The sequence below is a fragment of the Symphodus melops genome (genome assembly GCF_947650265.1).
Source record: "Symphodus melops genome assembly, chromosome: 1".
NCBI lineage: Eukaryota > Metazoa > Chordata > Actinopteri > Labriformes > Labridae > Symphodus > Symphodus melops.
The window spans coordinates 32792495-32802818 of record NC_136691.1 but is presented as its reverse complement, the minus strand read 5'-3'; positions in this window follow the sequence as shown (position 1 = coordinate 32802818).

The window sequence follows — 10324 nt, the reverse complement described above, 5'->3', positions numbered from 1 at the left end:
TCAAAGAACAGACTACTTATTAAATACCGGTTTAGCTGATAGACCTGTTCCGGATTTTATTGCTGATTGATCAAAATTGCTGTCGGCCCCATTCATCAAGCTTCTGCATAACGTGAGGTCAGCTCGAAAACTACAAAACGTCAACATTCTCTGATTTTCTGAGTGGCTTTTTCATCCTGAGGGTGCTTTTTAGTGAACTTCACCCGTCTGGAACTCATTTATTCTGGTATTCCATATTGTGCATGCATGGTAAGGACTGGTAAATACTACAACAGATGTGCAGGAAAGAGCCAAACAAATTGTAATTATTCTTGTCTTGAGTCATTTTTACCAATATCCAACGTATCATAAACCAATGGAAGTCCAACATAGACTGCACATCTAAGTCCCGCACACATTTCCCCGACTCTTCTCTCTGTAATGGGAATCTTGTTTTTTTTTCCAGGTACAGTCACAGTCCTGCCCAGCAGGGCCGCCGCTGAGCATCACCTTCATCATTAGAGGAGGAACTGCCAAACTGTTGTCAGATGAGCGTCTGGGGATCGAGCTCCCTGCTTGTCTTGAGACAGTTTTTTACGATAGCAGAACTGGGAAAGGCCAGGCCCTCATCAACCCCCCACGCCACCAAACCAGGTGGAACACACGTGCGTTCATTAGCGCCCTTTAATGAGGAGCAGATGCAACAATGCCGCCTCTCACTCTGCTCTCACACACAAAGAAACTGAGCAGTAACACACCCACACACCGAGAAAAAAAAACTGACACTCCTGCTAATGCTGCAGAAATGATAAAGTGTATTTATATTCATGCACACCCAGAATGCACAAGGAATTCATGCGGATACTTTTACACATGAAAGTACATACCAAATGTGTGTGTGCACTTTTTCCACACACACCCCCTTCCCACAAACACACACCATTCATTGAGTCCTATTGAGGGGGTCTCTCACAGCTCAGATGTGTGGGCCTCATTTGTCCAATTTAGATGAATGACTGAGATCATATATCATTCCCCTGATGTCACACTATTTTTATCCCAGAGGAAGTCGATGCAAGCGAGCTGCAGGAGCCAGAAAAACGGCCCATCTGTGGATCTGCTGGGTTGAGCTTTTTTGCTGGTGTGAAAGGCTGAACTTCTCGTCACTGACAACAAAAGCAGATGGGAGGTTCAGTTTTACTGGAGGAAACATGCACAAACTGCTGATCGACATATTGGCTGTTCTTGTCACAACTTTATGTTAAAGCAACATCTTTAAGCCCGGAGGTATAGTTTCATGTTATCCAGAAGTTCAGGGAAAGTCAGGGCTTTGAATATTTATAAAAGGCAAAAAAAAAAAAAAGGCTGTTAGTTGACTTAAGCATGCTAATAACACAACGTATAATGCAAAAAACAATCCTTGAACTTGTTGTTATTTTTTCAGATGCTGTCTGCATCTGAATGTCTATGCAGAGTCTTATCAGGGCACAAAAAGTTCACAATACACAAACAGTTTTCTTTCCCATTAAAGAAATCTCAATATTGGCTGCATCCTGTATTTTTATCTTTGCATATCAAAAAGCATCTGATATGTCTAAAGAATCAGATCTCCCTCTTGTTAAATGAATCCAGATGAACTGATAGTAGACCTGTGGTGATGATTATCACTGCAGGTCATTTGTTTGCATGTGTTTGATTACAAAAGCAAATCAGAGCCAAATCTAGATTGTGACCTTACTGTGAAGCTTATCCCAGTTTAAGGCCTGGTCATGTTTTCTAGCCTGTTGTTGCTTCACATTTTGACAAATACAGGCAGCTCTCGATTGGAGAGGCGTATGCATTTAGTGTTGGTTATTATGCAGATCGAAAAATAAAAGCAGCAAGTTATAAAAATAAAAGGAGAAACTTCAACAACTGTCCAACAAAGACAAAATAAAGGTTGTATGTGTTCCAGCTGCAGCAGGTTGGCATACTGTCATTAAAAAACAAAATCAAAAAAGGGAGACATAATTGAATTTGATTATCATTGTCCTTATTTTGGACAAAGTGGAATACTTTTTAATGTGAACATATTACATATTATAGTCTTGTTTGCTTGAATATAATCAATGGTCTGTCATGTATCAACGCCTGTCACTTCATAGACTGAAGCAAATAAAAGCCTGAGATTTGAAGTTTTACAGTAAGTCCTGGGATCATCGATGTTACTACAATGTTTCTTCACTTAAAACGAAATATCTTGCGTTGCCTTATTTAAAGTAAAGTCAAAGTAAAGTAAACATGCCTTACAAGTAAAAACCCAAACTCCTCTTCTGTGTAACGTACCAACTGAACTAAAATAAAGGGATCAATCTGTGGTTCGGGGGGTTGATTTATCTGTCAACAAACAATGTTTAAGAGAAATAATATTTGTGGTTTAATGCTGAGGTGTAGTGCATCTGATGACTTGTGCCTCTACTCAAAGTGAAGTCACCTGGTTTGTTAACATGGTTCCAGTTCTGTTTGCAAAAGTTAAGGAATCCTTGTATGCCTTAATAGAAAATGAACTTTTATTTTTTTTTTACAGCTGATGTGAAAATGTTTATAGCCTGGTTTACAAATTGTTTTAGTCTGAATAACTCATGACATTTTTTTGCCACACACTGCACAGTGGTGTTTCTATTTTTCAGATGATCGGTTTGGATGAGATGAAGGCTGAGAGTTCAGCATGATGACGGGCGTAGCTGAGTTGACTGTGACAGGCAGGCGAGTTTTAGCTTCTTGTCTGAAGGCTTAAGGCTCGCCTCAGCTTCACCTCTTTGTCTGTTTCTAGTTTGATGAAAGTGGATTTGAGGCAGATTTTCAATGTGGCGACCGACATCTGCTTCAGAAACCAATAGGTCAGGTCAGTGAGACTACGTCCATATTTTATATAGTTTATGACACAGGTCAAATCCAAACCAGCTACATCTGGTAATCCTCCCTTTAGCCTGGACTGCACAGAAGTAGCTTCATTGTCAAAGAATCCAACAGTTACACAATTTGTTATATTTAATAAACTATTTTCTCAGCAAAAAATAACTTTAATTATTAGACTTTTCAGACCATCTTGCACGTAGAACAATAAAATCCATCCTCACAAACATCAATCTTCACCGTTACAGACAAACATCTGTTTTCTAAATGAGTTGCTTGTTTAGTCTAAACTCTCCGCCACGTCAGTTTTCCAACCCGACTGCTGTGAGGGCCAGGCTTTAAAGCAACTATCCCCTTATTGCCCATTAAAGTTAACTCACAACATCCCAGCCGTGTTGCCTAATTGAGGTCTCTGAACTGGGGGAGCAGGTGGGGTTCAGACTGCCACGTTGGGTTTGGACTCAGCGTGGAGCTGCAAGCTCCCTCTGAGCTAAGCTACACAAAGCACGAGTGACATGTACAGTAGTTAGGGCAATAATGTGTGAGGTGGATGCATTAGACATGCAAACATTGCTGACAAACTAAATAATAATTTACACTTTATTAATCCCACAAGGGGAAATTTGGTTTACACTCTGTCTAACACACACATAGGCCGAGATACACACTCATGCACAAACAGGGTTCTAGTGACATGCATTAATGGAGAGGTCTCAGAGTGAGGGGGCTGCCCACAGCGAGCGCTCCAGAGCAGTTTTGGGGTTCGGTGCCTTGCTCAGGGGCACCTCGGCAGTGCTCAGGAAATGGACTGGCACCTCTCCAGCTACCAGACCAGTTTCCGGACTTGGTCCGTGCCGGGACTTGAACCGGCGACCCTCCGGTTCCCAACCCAAGTCCCTACAGACTGAGCTACTGCCGCCCCAAACTCAGGCCGTCAATAGAAATAATACGTGACACACTTTTTAGGACAGTCCATAACAGTGTCGTCACAGATGAAAATATCTTCTGCTGCACGAAGAGAAGTCTTCCATCACAGTTTTGCAGATTTAACAGGTTTAAATCAGATGTCAAACTTCTGATTCAGCGAGCGTGCCACTCAACGGATCAACGCTAGAGGCTGTGACAACGAACAAAAGCGTCCCCTTTCTGGAAAGATGAACTGTTATAGAAGTTTAAATTTGTCATGTTTCTGGGAAGTTGACAGAGAGGATGGGATTGATAGAAATGGGATTCATCACAGACACTTAATGTTTTTAGTTTTCAGTTTAATTCAAAATTAACTTCAAGAACAGGACGCTATTAGGATCGCAAAGCTGGCAAATCAAATCACCTGATTCTTGTGACGGATACGAAGAAATGTGATTTTGTCTTTTTTTACTCATCTGAAAAAATGCAAATTGTGTTTTTCAGTGATGTCATTATTATCAACAGCCAACAGGAGCGGTCTTGCCAGCAATAAACAGAAAGCTGCAATCTAGTAAACATGGCGGGGAGGAATGGAAACGTTGACTTCTCCTGAAGCCTTCTCTAAACAGCTCCGTTAACCCTTTCCTTGCACTCTTCCAACTCAGTTTGTGCGCTCTTGTGGAGGGTCTGCCACACTGAGAGGCGTCAAAGAGCGTGAAGTGGGAGTGGGGTGTTAAACACGCTAACGGCGAGTCTGCACTGACGCTGACTACTGAACAGGTTAAATGCCTTTCAATGTTCGTCACGGGAAACTACATAAAAGTTCCACATTATCACCTGCACACGTTTAAATCCCTCTGAATAAGATTTAAAACATAGTAGGATCGTGCAGATTTAAAAAAGCATTTTATATCTCTTCAAAAATTAATCATCTTATAAGCATCAACTTGTCTCAATAAGATAAAAAACAAAGACATGCAACCAAATATGGTAAATGGACTTGAGCTTGTGTAGTGCTTTTCTAGTCTTCTGACTACTTAAAGTGCTTTTACACCACAGGTCACACCTACCCATTCTCGCCGATGGCTGGTTTTATGGTATATATTTGGGGTTGGGTGTCCTGCCCAAGGGCACATTGCTCGCAGGAGCTGGGTATCAAACCCTTGACCTTCCGTTTGAGAGACAATGACTCTCCCCTAGTACTCCGCTAGTTTTAAATACACTTCAGTATCTTTTTCAAGGTACCCTTCAGAGTCTGCTGTAGCCTTTAGGGAACCTTTAACAGTTGACAAGTGACAGCTTGGCACATGTTTTAAGGTACCCTTTAGTACTCTTCTGCATTGACACCTGGTTAATGTGAATGATCTGTTTGGAAAGTTTTTGGCACTAAACTAGCAGATTTGGTTTTCGCCTCTTTTCCACTCATGATTGTGACTGTTATCCTTAGATCTGTAAATATACGGAGGATACCTCTTTGTGTCCTACGCAAGGAAAACATGTCTTTACAGATGTGGATAGAACCATAGAAAGGCTAATGTCCGTTTGGCCAAACTGATTTAGAGAATGATTTTATTTCAAAGACAATATACAAATGTGTATATAAACTTTTATCTGATTAACATTACTCAGATTCACAATGACTCAAAACTTGATAAACAAGCTATTTTAAATCACACAAACTCTCTTAACAATCAGCATTGGCAACTGAATCAAAGGAAATAGCCTGTTAGCTAAGCTCCGTCTGAAATCCAGCTCAGAAGAAAGTATTACTTTGGGAGGGATCGGCTGACACATCGGACATCATTGAGACTCTCATAGGAATGAATAGACTTCCTGACTTGCCACTGTACATACACGTAAGTGGAAACAAAGTATTAGGACATGCATGTTGGGATTTAAGGTGCAATGTCGACACTGACTGCTTGTGAAACCTCCGGCCCTGATGACCAACCACTTCAACAAACACACTCCGCTGCCTTTTATCACGTCCAGCATGATGTATATGAAGTGTATGATATAATAGTATGATGCATACACTTTGTCTTGACTGGACTTCCTGTGTGTTTTAAGCTCAGTATTTTGAATCACCCACCAAAGAGCTGATGTCGGTTCATGAAGACTGAAAGTGTCGTCTATCATTTTTTAATCTACTCGGGTCTTCCCATCTTTGAGTTTGCTTTGTTTTTTTTGCCTTCCTTTTACTTCTGTTAAATGAAACAGCCTGCATTTCACTCTGTCTACAATCCTCACATACATTATATAAGACAGGAGTGCCACACTTATCCACTTACACTGATGAATGCTGGCAGTCTTTATATAAAATATATATATCACTTAAAAGTGTCCTTTTGTTGATGAGCGTGACCTCGTTCTTCTGATTTTCAAGGACGATAACTTCACACTCCACCTACAACCATTTCAACCTTCTATATCGTGCTGAAGAGTCGAGTGTGAGCGGGCGAGGGTGCTGATCACTGGAGTGCCGCTGAAATGTCAGTGTGTGGTTTCTCTGTATGTCTGTGTGTGTGTATGAGGTTTGGCATTTCAGACACAGATATCACAGCAGAGCGGGGTGACAGGTGTGAGGCGCCGTTAGTCTCACCCTGAGAGTGGTGGACTGTGGTTCTCCTGACTCAAGCGGGGCCCTGCTGCCAGAAGAGATGCTGAGACGCAGGTTACGAGTTCAAGTCCCTGTGGTGCTGCCGGGCTCCTGGTCCTCAGTCCGCGGACTGATAAGCAGCGTCACTTCTGCCCTCTTCATTAGAACCTCTCCTCCTTTTGAAATGCCAACGCAGGGCCGAGGGCAGAGCTCGCTCAGCGTGGCCTCACCTCCATGATCCGCTGGTCACCTGCGCTGCTTATCAGCACCCATACACCTGCACGTTCACAACAATAGGAGGCTGGGGGTGTGTGTCTGCGTGGTGAACGTTTAAAGAAAAGGCAAACAGACACAGCAAGGCCGGGTAGACAGGATGGCCTCGACTGGTTTGATAAACTCTCAGATCTGTGAAGGACAACATCTTCCCACAAAACACAAATCACGTGCCCCCGCCAACCAGTCAAGATGCACTTCACATCCATCAGTGTTTCCAACAGAGTGACAGGTTATCTTTTTATTGTCCCAAAAATTAAACAACGGCACACTTTGCAGATGAAAGGCTCCTGGTCCTACCTTCACAACTAGAGTTTCTGTCTTTAGACTCTTGGTGGTAGGATAATGATCAAACTCGATTCAATCTGCAGCGTGTCTTTACATCTTCAAGATCCAGCTCTTTGGTGAACATCCACACACTTCATGATTTCGTTGAAACAGATGATGATGATGATGATATTGTGGACTGTTTTTACTGCATTGTCTCTGTACACTGCTCGTGTCTGACCAAACATGAAGCTGTTCGTTGGTGCTCATTTCCTCCTGTCCAGATAGATTTATTTTACAACATTTAAACACATACATGACAGGCTGATCAAATCAGACTCAATATAGAAAAAATCAAAAGACTGCATTAAAAATGCAAAAAAAAGCCAGAGGTCTCATCTCCATTGTGGTCCTCGATCATGGTACAAGAGTGACGTCAGATTAACACACATCTTATTTTATTTTATGTCTACGTGTATGTCTGTTTATTCATTTCTAAAAAGGGTTGCTGCTTTCTTTTCTAATTTTTGGTTGTAGTTTTGTTTTTAATCGATCAATTCAACACTTTATGTCGAAAACATGTCTGTCAAAAAAAATTGAAAAAATAAAAAGTGATATAAAAGTATAAAAAAACCACATGAACACAAAATAAATGAAAAATCTTTAAAAAAAAACAAAAAACAATTACTGTATAGATCTACAAATGATTTCGCAAGTATTTCTTAAGATCAGATGTACAACTCGTCTTAAGGGAAATGGGCAGCTTGTTCCACTGGGATGTGGCTGTATTTAAAAACATGTTTTTTCCAAACAAACATAATTTGTGGGGCTGCCTCTAGTGTAATGCTGTAGTGTAGATCCTTGCTTGTGTTGTACTTACTCTCAGACGTGTGTTGCATTCAACCAAAGTGTCTGCTAAATTAAATTGTAATATTTGAATATTAGAAGCTGACAGTTTGAGGTTTGTGAGAGCCCGTGTGCCTCCGACTGTATCTGAACTTTCCATTCTCAGTGGAGGTTAGCAAAGGTGCTTCAAGATAAGAGATCAGGCCAACAGCCTCCACCAATCTCTGGCCCCCATCTTCTTCTCTGTTTGCTTTTTCTGCTGGTCATGACCTCAGAAAAAGGAGGGAGCTGAAACAGAAATCCGATTCCGGGTCTGGAGTCGAGCGCCATTAGTGACTATTTGTAATAAAACCAGCGTACAGAAGTTGTCGCAGTCTGCCTGTAAGCCTTCCGTTGTAACTCTCTGTGCAGCCACTCTGCTGCCTGGAGGAGGTTAGGTTCATCTATTTTGGATTTAAGTGGCCTGCTAAATGCCTCTTTGCATGTGTGCACACAACCTCTGAGTGTTTGTGTGTGTGGCTGCACACTTTTGTGTGTGTTTTCTGTAATTGTGTAAGCCAATGAGAAACTGATAAGCCTGGTGGAGCCAGACTGCAGACACTTAAAGATGTCTGCATTGATAATAAAGGGAGTATAGGCAAGCTCTCCTCCAAACACAAAACACTCGCTCTATCGTCTGTAACCACGGGCTCTGCATGAGGATCTGTGTACACAGTGACATGTGTCTGAATAAACATTCCTCCGACAGAGCAGGTAAACAGATTACTCTCATCACTGACGGGATGCCGGGTAGAGCTCAGGTTGAGTCCTGGTCCCTGTGATGTTATCAGCATGCAATTTGATGTCAGAGCTCAGTAACATTGGATTCTAACACTGCGACGAGCGCAGACTGAAGAGGAAATGTCATTTTTTTAAGTTCAATTCACATCTCCATTTTGGGAGAGGAAACCTAAGAATTGTCGAAGCGGGATTATCTAACACTGTGGTGTGTGTGTGTGTGTGTGTGTGTGTGGGTGGGGGGTCAGTATAAAAACAGCTCAGATCTCAGTGCTCATTCAAATGAATCCTCCTCGGCTGAACTGTGTGCGACTGTGGCCTTGAAAGACGACTGGCTGCAGAAAGGAGGTTAAAAGCTAATTGATTGCATGTTGTCAGAGTGCATGAATCCTGCGCACGGAGACATTACAAGTGCCTGTGAGTGTGCCACCCCCAAACAACCCCCTCTCCCATCCCTCCTGTCTGTGTTTTTGAACTTAGAGATGAAGCCATCTGCACCGCTCTCTGGAGACACCGGGCTCCCTCGTCTCCTCGTCTCGCCTCCATTTTCTGCTCCCGCTGTAATGGGAAAATTGCTCTGTCTTTCCGCTCTAGTTGGGATTGGCAGCGTTGATAAGGATTGCAGGGACAATTAGAGGTACGAGTTTTCATTGAGAGGCTTTCAAACGACGCTGAGCTGTCATTGGAGGCTGATATCTCCCGGGACGAACCATTGCGCTGAACATGACTCCCCTCGTCAGCGAATGAACACCCCTGCTCTGAGTTGAAGTCGAGTGTTTGGGTGACGAAACGACCATCGAAAAGAAGCACACATGATGTTTTCATAGTCGTCTTCCCATTGATCTGAACAGCCTCAGTATGTGCTCAGAGAGTGGGGGTTTGCAGCAGCTGGTTTTGCTCCTTTTTGTTTCTTTTCTCGGAGTTCTCTTGTGATTGCACACAATTAAGGCTTTTTCCATCAAGTCTGGGCTTTGTTTGGATGTGTATGATGAGCCTGTCATTATCTCAGCAGGCTCCTACCAACACAGCTATACCTTACCTTCCTCCTCCTCCCTGAGATGAAGCTGAATTAGGGAAATATCTTGCTGTGCTGCAGTCCCTCAACTAATTACTGTTAAAAGGTCTGATATGACTGGGAGGTAGGCAGGCAGGCAGAGAGGAGCTGGAGCTCTCAGGCTGCAGAAATATGAAGGTGTGGACGGGGCTGGGGGCATTGTTTATGAGCGGAGTGAAGTGGACCATCACAGAGGGAGTCAAGCAAAGGCCAAGGAAGTGATGGAGGGAACGATTAGAGGAGAGTGAAAGGGGGGAAGCAACATTCCTGCAAAGGACTCGATCCCCCCTTTCTCTCAGTAACAGGACACTCTTGTCTCTGCAGTGAGGGCGTCGCATTATTACTGACTGAGCGGGCAGCAGCCGTGTTACTTCATGTTTCCTGTTTTACCTTCTGCGTAAATAGTGTGTAGTTTTCAACCCCTTTTCTAAACCTTGAACTGAAACCCAGCAACAATACCTGTCAGTCCCAATTCTCAGGGTTGTCAAACACCTGGGATCAGAAAAAAAGAATCGGCAAGTAAGTTTGCACAATCAAGGAAACAAAACAACGAACAGCACAGTGGTTGACAAGGGTCGACCGACCTGCAACAACCGAAATGACCTACTGCACATGAGGAAAAAACAATAACAGACCAGTCATGCTGTCCCTACCATCTGCTCTGAGAATGCTAAACTCATACTACATGAGGCTTGATTTGTAACGGATATAACTCAGTTATCCATGCA